At 43.9% G+C, this 16629-nt stretch overlaps 1 protein-coding gene across 1 annotated transcript in view; it reads left to right on the top strand.

Annotated features, from left to right (window-relative positions):
• The window catches only part of Greb1 (growth regulating estrogen receptor binding 1), a 122350-nt gene that overhangs the window by 930 nt on the left and 104791 nt on the right, over positions 1-16629 (top strand). The gene's annotated exons all lie outside the window — the stretch shown is intronic.

Genomic DNA, 16629 nt, shown 5'->3' with positions numbered 1-16629 from the left:
GGCGGAGGGGTGGGGGGAGGCCAGGAGACCCGCCATTCACTCAGAAGGAAGCCAGACCATTTTGCTGTCATCGCTCTTTTGATCCTTAGTCATGAGGACCATGAGAAAAGAGGAAACACCTACTTTATATACTGAAGCTTTTCTTTAATCAGCCTTTATTATAGAGTTCAGTGTTTCTTCAGGCCTTGAAAGCGTTTTTATTATCGCTTTAAAACAATAAATGTGTAAATTTAACTTGAATAAACACTCTGATTCTCACTGAGAGCACTTTAATTTCTCATTTATTGGGGGGTGTTAGGCAAGCGGATTCTGAGCTTCGTCTTATATAAACGTCGGGTTCACTGGGGTCTAGTTTGCAGCACTCAAAAAAAAAAGTTGCTAAGAGTTTTAGGTTGGTTAGATCCCACTCGGAACTGTTTTCTTAAATTTCTGGGCAGTTTTGCTGACTTTGTTTATAACCAACCCATTGTTTCCAAAGCAGTTTTTCTGAATCCTCAGAAAAGTTTGTTTTGAGGAAACAGAACTAAATTTAAAATGTGAAGCAACCACATGAAACAAAGGTGAGGAGATGTTTCTCGGAGTCTTTTCTCAGGCTGAAATCTGTCTGGTTCTTTTAAAGTTTTCAGTGTGATCTGTGACATTCTCAGTAAGTCCCCAATAGCAGTGCACGAATGAGGTGTTCTGTTCTTCATTCTGGGACAAGTACTCTTTATGGAGCAAAAGGTGAGCATGGGTTGAAACTGCCTCCCTGCTAATCCTTGCTTGTATTGCAGGTTGCTTACGTGGCTTAAAGTGTTTTACATTCATCACCAATACCTGAAATCTTTTACTGGACAGGTAATTTGAAGATATACCTTAAAAATATTGGTATTTTTGTCTTGCTATTTTTTAAAGCGGGAGTTTATAATCTCATAGAGCTTGTTTAAAGGCTTCTATGCTTAATACAAAATCAATAGCTCTTTCTTTCATTTAGTGAGCAATTCACTGAGCACTTGAGGCATTGTATGTGGCTGTTCTAGAAGTGCCATTTTCTTTGACATTAGAAAACTCCCTTTTTATGAACACTGTGGTCTAGTTTGGGGCGTCAACATTTGAATTATTTAAACAGTCCAGATTCTTTTGAGGCAGTATCAAAGTAGAGCTAATAAAATATTAGAAAATCCAAATGGGAAGAAGATAGAGTGTGATGTAAAGAGAAAGGACAAATCCCCCGCCCCATGGCCGGAGCTCCATACCTAGACGTGGTAATCAAAATCAGAGAGATCAGGACATTTATAGCAAAGGCTGGAGTGTGGTCCTTCCCGATAGGGCGCTTACTTAATGGTCTCTTGTTTCCCCTTCTGGCCTGATGTTACAGACTTGGGAAGGAAACCTTTCGGGGTTTTGTGTGGGCAGCCGATTATTAGGAATAACTGAGAGAGTAGCTCTTGGAACCCTGGGCTGACTATTCCCAAGGTCTGTGCACCTCTAATCCCTTCATAAAGACTCCAGATAGTTAATCCTCTCAGCTCATTCAATGCTTAATGGGTATTCTTGGCTTTTAGGTCAATTTCTAGATACATAGCTAAATTACAGTACTTTAAAGATAATTACACTGAAAAAATGTCAGGAGAAGGCTATGGTAGAAGCAACATATATTTGTGACATAAAATTTCAGAATATACAGAAGAGTTCAAAATCCCCAGAGATCCATATATAATTACTGTGAACTCTTTGGCATATTTTTTTTCCTGCTATAAAAATAAAATTCTTTATGCTTGTTAAAGTTGGTCAAGGTTGTATATTGTATGAAATATAGTTTGTCACTTTCTATCTGTTTTTTCCATGTAATAATTACATTATGAATATTGCCGGTCATATTATTTCTTCTTTATTGTCATTTAAGACAATGATTTCATATTCTGTTGTGTGGATCAATTATAATTTAACTATTTCTATGGCAGATTGGTGGGCTTTTCTTTCCTATCTGTGCTTTTGATGTTGTTTCCATTTTGATAAAGTGTCACAGACCAATGGGAATGCACATTTCTAAAACCTGACTGCCCGTAGGAAGGGGCAGGAGGGGACATGAAGCAGAGTGAGGTACCCCTTTCTTCACTCTGTGGATCTTGGTGGGTATACTTCTGCTTGCTTTTAATCATTTCTTATTCATTCTTGGAACACAGTAATTTGTATTTTATTTACCCCACCAAATTGTGGTTCTTGGGGACATAAATTTGTGTCCTAATTTTGTCTGAATTCTTCTGGTGCCTTGCCAGGGCTCAGCATGCTGCAGATGTTCACAGTCTGCTTTTGTTAGGGAGAGGAGCCTATTTCAGGGCCTGTGTAGGGAACCCAAGTCCTCCTAGAAGTGTGCAATTCAAATCTTGGTCCAGCCGATTCTGGGACTTTTCACTATGGGGAATTTCCAACACATTCAGGAGTGGAAGGATTAGTATCATTACCCAGTTCAACGATTAACCACATTTGGTCAATTTTCTTTCCTCCGTCTCCTGTCTTCCCACATCACCCACCTGCTGTTACTCTGAAGAAAGTCCAAGACATTATATCATGACATATCTCTGGGGATTGTGATCACTGTCACCTCAGAATCCAGTGAGAAGGGAGTGTCTTTGGGGGCTCAGCAGGTGGGTTGGCAGGAGACTTTGTCATACAGAGGCCCATGCCCTGCACTTAGGACCCTGCCTGACTTTTTCACTTTATCCTTGAAAGAGCTGCTGCTCCACTACAGACTCAGGTTGTCATCTGTCCCTTGGGGAAGTTGGCCTATGCCATCTGGTGAGCTTCCCTCTAACTGTAAGTTTGTTGAAGCATAGACTCTGCCTCTTAGTCTACTATGATGCTTCTCAACTTGTCGTACTTGAGGGCTGGGGATGTGGCTCAGTGTTAGATGCTTACCTAGCATGTGTGAGACTCTGAGTTCAATCCCATTAACACCAAACAAATAGTAGTTTTTGGCCCGGCAGCAGCAGCCTTGCCAGGGAACTTACACAAAATGCAGATTCTCAGGCCCACGCCCAGCCCTACTCAGAAACTTTGGGGCTGGTCAGTAGACACACCCAGGTGTCTCTGATGAGGATCAAGTTTGAAAACCATGAGTCAGTGAAGGTAGCCAAGGTGTGTATAAGCTCTTATGAAAATAAAAGCAGAGACAAAACCTGAAAATTGTATATTTACCTGCCATCCAGTTTTGTATGTCAATCTGATGTTAGAATTCTTCCCTTTGACAGGGGACTTTAGTTATCAGGAGTGTCTTTGACAGTGACTTTTGTTAATCATGAGTTCTGATTGACGGTTAACATGTTCTTGACACATAATGATTTGGGAAAGAGATTATTCAATATAATCTTTCTGAACTGGGGCATATGTAGGCAATTTTCATTCAAATTAAAAAGATGGAGAAGCACTTTGTGTGACACACCACATTTGTGATGACATTTATTGGTTTAATGCCGTATCTCCCCTATTTCACAAGAAGTACCATGAAGGATCAGGTTGCTTGTCTGCCATCATATCCCAGCACCCAGCACCATGCAGGCCCTAGTAGGTGCTCAGCAAATACTTGATGCACGATGAGCTTTTGTTCCTTAGGGAACTTATGAAACTCTGGATAAAACAGCCAAGCTTAATACTGGTAGAAACATAAGAGAGAACAATGAAGGGTTTTGCTCTCAGGCCAAGAGACCATTTGCTTTTATATTTGTCAAATAAAAATATAATGTACTTAGACGTGTTGACCCTGAGAAGAAATGAAAGGCGCTCCTGCAGGGAGAGGAATTCCTTGCTTCATAACTGACTCCTGTTCTAGGCCCTGCACCTGAAGATCAGCTCAGTTATCCTTAGCGCCACCAGCGCCTCTGAGCATCTACCACGTGAAAGTGTGCTGGGCCACCCTCTCCTTTCAGCCCAGCAAAGCCGTATTTTTGTTCCCATTCTGTAGATGAGGAGCAGACTCAAAGTGGCTTGTTAGGGCTGAACAGCATAGAAAATGTTGGAACTGTCAAGGAAAAAAAGTTACCTACCACCTAGAGGCGTGGTGCTGTTAAGAGTGAGCTCAGAGCTACACGTGGATTTTTCTTCTAGCTGTTTGACTGAGGGAAAGTTAATTCAGCTTCCCAAACCTCCACTTAGTCATCTGACACTGACAATGATAATTTCTCATAATTGTCTTGAGTATGTTGTCCACGAGAGGTGTTCTTGATATGCAGTCAGTACAGGAGGAATCCCAGTGACCTCCCCTTCAGTTCCTGGGAGCAAGACTGCAGGATCTTGGCAGCTTTCTCCTGGTTCACGGCTCAGGGGCCATTTTGCCTAAATTTTTTCCTTACGGGACTTAACTCCAAATATAGTCACCCTGGGGGTTAAGGCTTCAGCTTATGAATTTTGACACAACATTGTCTATGATGCTCCAAGACTGCCTCTGACAGTCCCTGAGGTGAGCACTCTCGGTTTTGGAGGTCACAAAGGACTGGTTTGCGAGATTGCCACCTATTCTTCCTGAAGTTGGTAAGATCGGAGCACATGCAGGTGACACACGGGTTGTTGGTGACCTTTGTGTGCCTGGTATAGGAACTGGTATGTTCACATCACTGCACCATCCCAGAGCAGTGCGTGGTGTACAGGTGACCTTTCCGTTGCTGTGGCAAATACCTCAGAAAAATCACCCTCCAGGGAGGAAAGGTTTATTTGAACTCATGGTTTCAGAGGTTTCAGTTCATGGTTGGTTGGTTCAACTGGGGCTGTGGTGACAGGGGACATCAGGGCAGTGGGAGTGTATGGTGAAGGAAGCTGTTCAGCTCATGCTGGCTGGAAGCAGAGAGAGGGAAGGAGGGAGGGTCCTGGGTTCCAATATCTCCTTCAGGGATGTGCCCCCAAAAGACCTGGCTTCCTTCCACGAGGCTGCACCTTCTCTGTTTTCCACCACCTCCCAGTAGCGCTGCAGGCGGGTGACCAAGCCTTTGCCACGAGCCCCTGTGGGACACTTCAGCTGCATCTGTGATGAGATACTGACCTGCAGGTATGCGTTGCGTATTGGTAAAAGTTTTGACTGGAGAGGGGGATAGGCATTGCGAGGCCCTTCAGAAAGCAAGCATTTCTGAACGTGGGCCATTCAGTGTACTCCCTGCTGTTGAGTTTGGATGTGTTGTCAAATTGTAATTTAGCTTCATAAACATTTTATTTTAATAGTATCAATTGGTCTTACAATTTCTACTCCTGGGAGTTTGACGTTGTAAGACCGTGGATCTTCTAAGGTGGTCTGTGGGCCATCTGTGCAGGGCTGCCTGGGAGATGGTTAGAAATGGAAATCCTCGGGCTCCCTAAATGAGACTCTCCGATGGTGCGGCCTGGGAAGCTGTGTTCTCAACTGCTCACCTGGGAGGTTTGTGCATATTGACAGTTGAGAAGCCCTGGTGTGGGCGTGGCTCCGGAGCTGCCCTGGCAATGAGTCAGTGAGGGGAACTTTGGTCTAGAAATGGAGTTCATTCCTGATGGCTGCTGACTTCTGGTTTTCTTAGTTGGTCTTGTCTGTCGGTCTGTCTGCACTGGGTATTGAACCCAGGGCCTCCTGCATGCCAGGCCAGCTCTCTACCACTGAGCTTCACCCCTGCCCTGTTCCTGCCTTTCAGCGATGATTCTCATACTTCTTTTTAAATGGGAGGTGACCTGAGTGGCCAAGCTCATGGGCATGTAGCTGAGAGCTGGTCCCTGGAGTCATGCAGAGCCAGGGTCACATCTGAACCTGAAGACCCTCGGGAAGCTCCTTGATTTTCTCTTGTCTGTTTCTTTGTCTACACCACAGGGTCAGTAGTGACGAGTACCTCATGGGTGGTTCAAGAGTCCAGTGTGCTACCCATCAGGTGTGTGGACCTTGCCTCATGCAGAGAAAGAGTTCCACACTTGCTATTGTTATCTTCATTGTCATTGTCCCCCATGAACTGTCCTTGAGGCCTGGCCTTTGAAGTGCTTTCACAGTCTTCCACAGCTCCTGCTTGGGTGCCATGGTGGTTGCTCTGGGTCACTCTGTGACCTTGGGGGAGAGGATCTGTCTCCCTGCTCCCTGACCTGACATCGCTGATCTGCATGAAGAACTGGGTCTGTAAAGTCGTCTGCTTCTCTCCACTTCTCTTTCCTTGGAGATGTTCCTGAGAAGCAAGTGCTTTGAGCATCCAGCTGGGAATCTGGTCAGTGGTTTTGCACAACTGGCTGCTGTCATTTGTTAAATTGCTATTTAACAAATTTCACAGCCTTAGAATGCAAAGACTGGGGACACATATTTTACAGGTGTGTAAGCAGGCTTTGAGATTTGCTAGCTAGGATGGAACCATGTGGACTCGCCATGTTTTTAGGTCAAAATGGTAGCATATTGGCAACTTCATATGATTTAACTTAATACTTTTATCATACAACACAAGTTTTTTTTTTCCATAAAGATTTTTTGAAAAATGGTCCCCCAAAATATTCTTATTTTTTTCTAACCAAACTATTCCCCAAAACACACATTAAAAATGTACAACCCTCAACAACTTAGTGAAACCCTCAACAACCTAGTGAGACCCTTTCTCAGAATAAAAAATAAAAAGCACTGGGAATTAGCTATGTGGTAAAGCCCCTGTGTTTAATCCTCAGTAAGGAAAAAAAAAAAAGTTGGAGTCATGTACTGTTTCAAGCACCTCACATGAAACTCACTTGGTCCTCACAGCAACTGGACAGTGTTTTAATCACCCACGTTTTGCAGAGGGGAAGACAGGCCCAGAGGGTTAAGTAGCTTGTCCAAGACCACACTCAGGAAGTGGTAGGATGTTCAGGCCTGGAGTCTGAGCTCTTAGCCTGGGGTGCAGCTGGTCAGGACAGGATCGCAGCAGGATTTTCAGCACTGAGGAATGTGGGCGAGTGGGGACAGGAGGACAGAGCATTATGAGCACCATCATGAGGCTGTGAGGCTCTGGGTACTGCTCAGGTGATTTCCACCACAGCCCTGTGATGCTCGTGGAGATGAAAACCAGGGTCTGAGAGGCACGTGGCCTGGTGGCTCTCACAGTTCTGTGTCCGATTGTGACGCTGTCCCTCCTCACCTCTGTACACTTCCCCGTCCTTCTGCCCCTCACACGGTGGAGGAGCCGCTGGGACTTCTCTGAGGAGTCCACCGGTCCAACCTGTCTCTTCCGCCCAGAACTCCCAACCTCCTGGTCTCACTCTAGGTCAGCTGCTGGGCTCAGCTCTGGGAGCTGCCCGTGGCTCCTGGGTTGGGGCCCGGGTCGCCAGCCGGGTCTTCTTTCAATGATTTGATCACCATGGATGGCAACACAAATGCCTGGCTAGGATCTGAAGCCCCGGGTTTGTGCTTCTCTGGGGTCATTTGCATGAGTGAAAAGGAGGCTCAGACCTGGCCTGCAGCTCGCTGTCTGATCTCCATTAATGTTGTGGAGAGCTCGCCAGATCCCAGGGAGGCTCTCCCAGGGAGACAATGGCGAGGAGCAGCTGTCCACCCCTGTCCCCCGCTCTGAAGAAGTCAGTGAGCAAGGTCTGGAGGATGCTCTGCTGTCCAGGTAGTGCTGCGTTAGGGCAAGCGGCCAGCAAGTGGAAATTTTTTTTTTTTTAAATGCTGACCTATGTTACTTATTTCCTAATTTGTATTAAAATTTTAATTTTGAGACAGTTGTAGATTTGTGTGCAGTTATAAGAAATAATACGGAGATCTTGTGGACCCTCTGCTCAGCTTCTCTGAAAGGTAACCTCTTGCAAAACTATCATACAGTAACAAACCTTGATCCAGTCAAGATACAGAATGGTTTCATCTCAACAGTCTCTTCTGTAGCCACAGTTACCTCTCTTTCCCATCTTTGTCCCCCACTGCACCATCATCGATCGGTTCTCTATTTCTGTAATTTTGTAAATTAAAAACTGTGTATAAATGAAACTAACGAGTATGTGGCCCTTTGAGATTGCCCCCCACCTCCAATACAATTTCCTGGAAATCCTTTAAAGTTGTTTGAATGTCAATAGTTCATTCCTTTGCATTGCTGAGTAGTAGTTCACGGAGTGAATGTACCACCATCTATTTAATCATTGGCCTGTTGAAGGACAATCTGAGTTTTCCCAATTTTGGGCTATTATGATAAAGCTTGTATGAACACCTGTGTATAGGTTTTTGTGTAAGTATAAGTTTTAATTTCTTAAAAATTATGAAATTAGGATAAATAGTCAAGAATATCTGGTGATTTTATGTTTAATTTAATTTAATTTTGTACTGGAGATTGAACCCAGGGGCACTTTAGCACTGAGCTATAGCACCAGCCCTTTTTGCTTTGTATTTTGAGGCAAGATCTCACTAAGTTGCTGAGGCTGGCCTTGAACTTGTGATCCTCCTGCCTCAGCTCCTGAACCTCTGGGATTACAGGTGTGCACCACTGCACCCAGCTGCCTGTTTAATTTTATAAGAAACTGTGAAACAGTTTTCCAGAGTGATGTACTGTTCTACATTCCCTCAGCAGTGTGTGAGGGTCCAGTTTCTCTGCATCTTTGACAACATTTGGTATTGCCATTATTTTTTTTTGTTTTAGTCACTCTGACATGAATGCAGACATCTTTTTTGTGGTTTTAACTTGTATTTTCCTTTTGATTAATGATGCTGCACATCTTTTCATGGTTTATGTGCCATATCTTTATTCTGTTTGGTAAAATGACTCTTCATGTCTTTTGCCCATTTTCTAGTTGGATTGTTTAAAAAAGTTTAACTGCTATTTCTCTGTTGGATATGTGGTTTCCAAGCATTTCTTGCATTTTATAATTTGCATTTCATCCTCTTAACAAGGTTTTTTATAGGACAAAGCTTTTGAATTTTAGTGAAGTCTAGTTTATCAACTTTTTCTGGATTGTGTTTTTGATGTCAAATTTAAACATTTTTTGACTAGTCCTACATAATGAAAATATTGCTATTTTTAAAAAACATTTCATCATTTTGTTTTATGTGTAAGTCTCTGATCCATTATGAGTTAATTTTTGTGTAAGGTATCAAGTTGTAGGTCAAGGTTTGCCATATCCTTTGCCTATAGATACCCAGTTGTTCTAGCACAGTTGTTGAACAGGCTCTCTGTCCTCCTGAATTGCATTTGCACTGGTTGAATTTTAGATTTCAAGAATTGATGCCAGCCGCAGTGGTGCCTGGTAATCCCAGCAGCCTGGGAGGCTGAAGCAGGAGGATCGAGAGTTCAGAGCCAGCCTCAGCAACTGAAGCCCTAAGCAATTCAGTGAGATCCTATCTCTAAAAATCTTTAAAAAAAAAAAAAAAGGGCCAGGGGTATGGCTCAGTGGATGAGGTCCCTGGGTTCAATCCCTGGTACCAAAACAAAAACAAAAACAAAAACAAAAGGTGGGCACAACAAGTACTTTAAAGTTTGCATGATAAATTTGAGATGTTCATATAGCTAATTCCAGGCTTTAAGAGACCCAGAGGGACTGCTCAGCTTAGGGACACTGTGGGCCAGGACTGGCTGGCGCCTGGGTGGGGATTCGAATGAGGACGTGGTGAAATTGGGGCTGTGACTGGAGCCAGAGTTCCTGTGGAGTTCTGCTGCTGGCACACCTGGCAGTCTGCCTCCAAGGAGGGGTAATGACACTGGGTGCCCTGTGCCCGCCTTGGGCACAGTGACCTGCAGGGTGAAGTTGACCTTGTGGGCTCTGTCAGCTACAGACTGTCCTGAACTGCTAGCTAATTTTAGCCGTTGGCTCCTCTGGGGCCTTCCCCATCCCCAATGTGGCTTCAGGAGCCAGCTGTTTAAAAACCCGTCAGTGAGACTTTACAACTGTGGGTTTCCGTATCTTTAAATTATTGTTAATATTTTTAAACATTTTATTACAGGAGAAAAAGTTAAAACATTAAGCAAAATTGATCTGTTATCCCCATTCCCTGAGCAATCCCTACAGATGCAAAATTCTTGCTCCTGACGGTGGGGGGAAGATTGTCTTTTTTGTTCATTTCATTGCAAAACTCCATTCTCACTCCAGTTGGGTCATGGAAACACAAAGCTGGTTTGGATAGAAATGAAACAAAACAAAACTTTTTTTCTCTCACTGGCTGAATCTGGAGAGAATTTTTGACACTGCTGACCAGGCAGCGAATGAGGCCTTTGTGTGCGGGTGCAGAGGTCAGGCTGGGAAGCAAGAGTCTCGGAAGGTGGGGAGCCCAGAGGCCACTGCGACCAGCACCGGGAGAATGAGCTTTTGTTCCCACTGGTGGGCTGTGCAGGATGAGGGTGAGGACATCAAAGACACGTCCACACACTGCTCTCTGGCCCTGTCCTTTGCCCTGCCTGTCTCCCTGTGGAGCTGGGGCAGGAGAGCTGGCGGACACCATGCTGTGAGTTCCAGGCAGGAGCTGATCAATAATATTTGCATTAGGCATTTGCATCAGTCTCTCTGTTTTGTTCTGAGGAAAATTCGATTGCCTTGTCTGATTAAAAGATCAAAAAGCATTTTTCTTCATATTTCAAAAATTACATGTGTTAATTACAGAAAGCTTATAAAACAGGAAATATAAAAACAAAAAACTCCATCACCTGGAGCTAATGGTTGTTGGTGCATTTTTTGGGGGGAGGGGCCTTCCTATCTATTTAATGGACCACATATAATAAACAGTTTACAGAAAAGATATTTACTATGTAAACAATTCCCCTGTATGTTCACGAGGAACCCTTATGTATGTCCTTACACTGTACACATTACACAAGTTTTGAAATCTGCAGATATCATTTAAAAAAATTGAAATGGTATTGTTGCCTTTTCCTGTTAGGCAAGTATTCTTATTGGAGCAACTAAAATATTACAGATAAAATTACCAGTTTTGCTTATAGGAACTGTTCCAAAGTATGATTTAAGTGAGGTTGTTATTTCATTGGGTGAAATGGTTACAGGGATTGGAAAAAAACTAAACCACTGAGGATTATTCAGTTGTTGTTTAAAAAAATATTTTTGGTACTGGGGATGGAACCCAGGGCCTTGGCACATGCCAGGCAAGCGCTCTACCACTGAGCCACACCTGCAGCGTCAGCGCTAGTCAGTTTTAATGTGTAAGTAATGGGTGTCTTCCATCTTTATAGCAAGAAATGGTAAGACTTGTACCTACGCAACCCTTTTAGGGAAGAAAGTCAGAGTAAGAGGACAGCAGAGGATAGAAGAAAGTGGAGAGATTATTGGCAAACGGCTGTTTGATGTCAAAGTTAGCGTGAGATAAAAGGAAGTTTAAGGCAGTTCATGGGATCCGCTTCACTCCTCATTTTTATGTGTGACGTGACCTCCACGTGAAGAAGGCCAGGGTCCCATCTCGGGGTCTTAGATCAGGCAGTGACAACTGTCCAGTGCTGGCCACATTGCATCAGCCTCGTGTGTTAATCCACACACGCACCCCACTGCTTGCCCAGGCCTTGAAAGCAGGAATCAGGCTGCATCATCTGGGCACCTCGGGGGACCCGTGTGAGTCTGGTAGCCTCCTCGAATTGGCCAATGAGCATGTTTGATTTTTTTCCTATGAAAGGACATTGTCTGATTTAGCTGTGTTCCTTATTGACTTTGTATTTATTCATTTATGTCATGAGCTCTTTAAGTAAATTGTAGCAGAGGTGGTAGGGGGTGCAGAGGAGCACGCAGTAACCAAGAAGAGGCAGACAGCCTCCCTGACCCTGAGTGGGTGGTTACCGAGCAGCCCAGCAGAGACGCGAGATGCGTTTGAGTTCTCTTTTGTTATTGTACCTTGTAGATTTTGAAATGTGTCCAACTATAAACACACAGGAAGTGCCAGTTTCTTGCTAGGGTCTCGCTATGTTTTGCTTATTTTGAGGAATCAAGCCCTTAGCATTTTCTTTTTATTAATGTTGTGTTGAACTGACTCTTACTAGAATCTGAATTTCTTCTTAAGTTTCTAGAACTAGTCCAGCTTGAGGCCTTCCTCAGTTTATATATTTGCTCCCATAGTAGGTTATCTGAATAAAGATAATTACCATAACTGTGATGAAAGTAATTATTAGAAATGTGGTACCAGACATGTACCCGGCACGTTGGGTCTGCATCTGATTTATGTGTAATTTTAGCTGTAGCATTTTATGTGGTGATGTCACAGGTTGCATGGGTATGTAATTTAATTATCGTAAAGAGCCGACCAGGTAAGTTTCATTACCTCTGATTCACTATTGCAAAATGGGAGCTTGGAGAGCTTTGAGGGTCAGCCCTGCAGGAGGAAGAGCTGGAACCGGGATTGGGGCTGACGTCTCTCAGGCTGCTGGTGCCTCTGGGCTGTCCACCCCCAGAGGGGCCAGAGTCACTGCTCATCTGGAAAGAAGGGACAAGAAGGAGGCTCCAGTGGAGGTGACTGCTAGACGAAGATTTCTGGAGGGTTGAGAGGCCCGTGTCCCAGTTGTGTGGGGCTGGTGGACACTATCTTCTCATTTCAGTTCCCCAGCTTGGATGGAATGAAATGAGAAGATAGTGTGTTACACAGGGCCTTACACAGAAATAGAAAGAAACGTTCCTGATAAAGGTGAAGTCCCTTTGTCCAGAGAGGTACTGTCATGTGTGGCACGTCTTCTTTCTGCTCCAGTTTTTACACATTTACCACATAAATGCCTGTCTATTGCTTTGAGTACTTAAGACTTCCCCCTGATAAATGGCATAGTTTAGTCGGGTGTGGTGGTGCACACCTGTAATCCCAGCGGCTTGGGAGGCTGAGGCAGGAGAATCAAAGTCAGCCTCAGCAATTTAGCAAGGTCCTGGGTAGCTTAGCAAGATCCTGTCTCAAAAAAAAAAAAAAAAAAAAAAAAGGCTGAGGGCTTGACTTAGTGGTTAAGCTCTGGATTCAATCCCTGGTACCAAAAATGAATGAATGCATGAATAAATGAATAAACAAATAAATAAATGGCATAGTTTATATTCACATTGTTGATAGGTTAAGTTCATTCTAGTGGATCTCTGGTTTCCTGTGGTATCCTTTCCCCGAATGATTGACATTTTGCTGGCTCCCTGTTTTGTAATGTTATGGCAAACATTGCTCCGAGCGTCCCCTCATTTCTCTTTGTGTCCAAGCAGGGAGTTTTCAGGGGTCGGATTGCGGGCTGTGGTGTGTGTGATTTCCAGGCTCATTAGTGGTGGAAGAGGCTCCTTCCTCCTCTCTGCTGCCCATGTGGAGACTGTTAGGTTGCTTCGTGTCTGCCACTCTCCAGACGTGCAGTGGTAGTTTGAACTTTGGTTACTGGTGAGACTGCACACCTCTGTTTTCCTTAGGATTAGCAGAGCTAGGTTACCTTCCTGTTCACAGGATGTTTGTATCCAGACTTTATGACGTTTCCATAATATTCCCATCATCCTTTCTTTCTTTATTTTGAGACAGGGTCTTGCTGTGCTGTCCAGGCTGGCCTGGAGCTTGCCGTCCTCTGCCCCAGTCTCTCCTGAGTACACAGGGCCACAGCACTACTTCTTCAAAGCATTTTAAATTGTGAGGCGCTTCCCACAACATGAATTCACTGAAGTGTACACGCTGGTGGTTTTTAGCCTATTTATAAAGTTCTGCATCTGTCATCACCGTCTAACTCCAAGCATCCCCAGCACCCCATGAACCCCATGCCCGTTAGCAGGCGGTCTCTTGGCTCTTTCCTTAGCCGTCAGTTATCTGCTTGCTGTTCCTGTGGGTTGTGCATATTCTAGATATTTCATATATTTGTGCCTGGCTTTTTTTTCACTTTTGTGTTTTCAAGATTCATCTGTGTTGCAGTGTGAGTAGCAGAACTTTATTCCTTTTTTATGGCAGAATAACATATCATTGCAAAGCTGCATCACATTTTGTTTCTCTCTCCGTCGGTTGATGGACATTGGTTGTTTCGGATTTCTGGCTGTGGATAGCTTTCATTCCTGTGCCAGACACAGCACTTTATGTTGCCTTGTTGACTCACAGCAACAACTGACTGCCCTGCAAGGTGAATGCTCTATGCACTTTGCAGAGATGAAACTGAGGCTCAAGGTAATGATGTTACTCTCCCAACCCAGATTTGATCATGCTTTTCCTATACTTAAAACCTCTTCTAACAGCTCCCCTTATATAGGTATGCACCTCCCACACCCACATATACACACATGCACACAACTGCACACAGGTGTATGCACACACGTGTACATACAGGTGTGTGTGTATGTGACTATATCTCTTTGTATCTTGCTATATCACAGGCATTTTTTAAGCATATCAGATGCTTTAATTCATACGTTGTCACAGAAATCTTACAATGTAAATATATGATTATCCATAATGTACAGTGAGGCTAAGAAAGGATAAGTAAGTTCATCTAAATGGCAAAAACGGGAATCCTACCTGGTTACAGAGGCTCCAGACCTGGTGCTGTTGCTCACCATGCCACAGTACCTCCTGCTGATCACCATGCCACAGTACCTCCTGCTAAATGCAGTGGTGGGATTTCAACTCAGGTGTAATTGTATAGTCCAAGCTCCACCACGGATCTGGGACTGATACCAGTTTTTACACATTTACCACATAAATACCTATGTATTGCTTTGAGTACTTAAGATTTCCCCCTGATAAATGGCATAGTTTAGTTGGGTGTGGTGGTGCACACCTGTAATCCCAGTGGCTTTCATTATTATGTCAGAATATAACAGCTGTTTAAAATGTTGGGAAAACAGAGAGCAGCTCTGCCACTGACTAGCTGTGCCAGTCAGGAAACTGAGCAAATGAAGCCTCAGTTTCCCCATATGTAAGAGAGGAATCATACCTGCTCCTGTGGGTTTTTCTGACCCACAAATAATGTAAAATTTATGAAGTACTTGGCAGGTGGTATATTTTTCAATAAAAAGGTCTCTCCCTTTTTATTTAGGAAACATACTTCTCTCTCAATAGCTGAGGCTCTCTGGTTACACAAAACAAGAAAAAGAAATGAAATAAAACCCCAGGTTAGCAAATCAGAAGAATAATATTTTTTTTTCACTGCCAATAGGATACTTTCAACCAATTCTGTGTTTTTTTCCTACTTCTGCTAATGATTTGTCAAGAACAAAAGTCACCAAAATCAAGATTAGATCTACATTTAAATTTTTTAAGAAGAGGCAAACCTAGCAAAGCTCAGTCCAGTGTCATAAATTACAGTGGGGACGTTGGGTGACAAGGACAGCCAATGATGAGAAAATGATCAAACACAGGAAGGTTCACTATCTAAAGAAAAACTGTGCAACCCTGAAAAGTACAGAAACCACAAACCCCCAGGAAATAAATTCTAATTAATTTTTAAATAGATGTGGACTATATAAGATGCATGCAAGAAAAGGCTGTAAAAGACTAGATAAAGTGATTGCTGATGTGTCATAATGGAGGTCAGCACTGGTGAGCTCTCGCTGGAGATGCAGGGCACAGACAGGTGGAGTAAGTTATTATGGTTCTGCAGGGACAGGGTTGGGGGTTGGAGCGATTCAGTCAAGTGGCCCCCTGAGTACCTCCAGCTGAGACTCGTCCATGGAGACTGGGAGTCCCTGGTGAGTTTTTAAGGTGATAGTCGCAGTTGGCATTTCCATCATACTTTCTTCTAATACAACATTTGTAGCCTGTGAAAATCTGAGTGACCAAGAACTATTAGTGGGGTGACTTCCCTCTTCCTGCTCACCCACACCCCCTTATATGGAATCCCCACAGCCTTAGGCCTCCTAAAAATCCTTTTCTATATTTGCAGCGCTTTGTCCGTCTCTCTGTTCTCTTTGAAGCTTATTGTCCATGCAATGACATTTGGGAGACAAATAGTGTTATCACAGGGGCCCTGACACAGGCAAGCCCCCCAGTCCTTGATGGGAGAGTAGGAAGCACACTTCTGTGACCCAAAGCACCTGGCAAGGGCTTGATATGTGACAGGCACAGCTGGAGAGAAGCCAGGCAGTGTGCTGAGCACTCTGTACGCAGGTTTCGAACCCAGAGAACCTCACCGCGAGGACTGCATTAGCTGTTTCTGGACGCACTGATGCAACCTGGGGAGGTGAAGTGACAGGCACGAGAACACGGAGCTTGGAGTCTGGGGCTCAGGACCCTCGTCCTGTCCTGTTTCTGCCTGTGCACGTGGAGCCTCTTCCCTCCCTTCACCCTCAGGTACTGCAGCTGTGTGGCCGTGCGCTGGGTGGAAGTAAGCTGTGCTTCTAGAACTTTCAGGATCAGATGTACCCACAAAAGCATCATTTTAAATACAAAGAATTTGGGCTGGGGATGTGGCTCAAGCAGTAGCGCGCTCGCCTGGCATGTGTGCGGCCTGGGTTCGATCCTCAGCATCACATACAAACAAAGATGTTGTGTCCGCCGATAACTAAAAAATAAATATTCTCTCTCTCTCTCTCTCTTTAAAAAAAAATAAATACAAAGAATTTATGTTACTTTTCATGTCTTATATGAATCAATGAAAGAATATGTTGGTTTTGATACAAAATTATGTAGTAATTAAAAACTCATTTAACCCGGGAATTTTCAAAGGATATTCTCCTTCCCTGTATGCCAGTTTTGCAGAGTGGGTGTTACGATAAGCATTGGCATTTCCTCATGACAAGTCACAGGGATGACAACAGCAATTACAGTCAGAACAGAAGCCACCCTGTGGTGTCCAC

The sequence above is a fragment of the Marmota marmota genome, unplaced genomic scaffold (assembly GCF_001458135.2).
Source record: "Marmota marmota marmota unplaced genomic scaffold, marMar, whole genome shotgun sequence".
NCBI lineage: Eukaryota > Metazoa > Chordata > Mammalia > Rodentia > Sciuridae > Marmota > Marmota marmota.
This window is presented reverse-complemented; position numbering and strand designations above follow the sequence as displayed.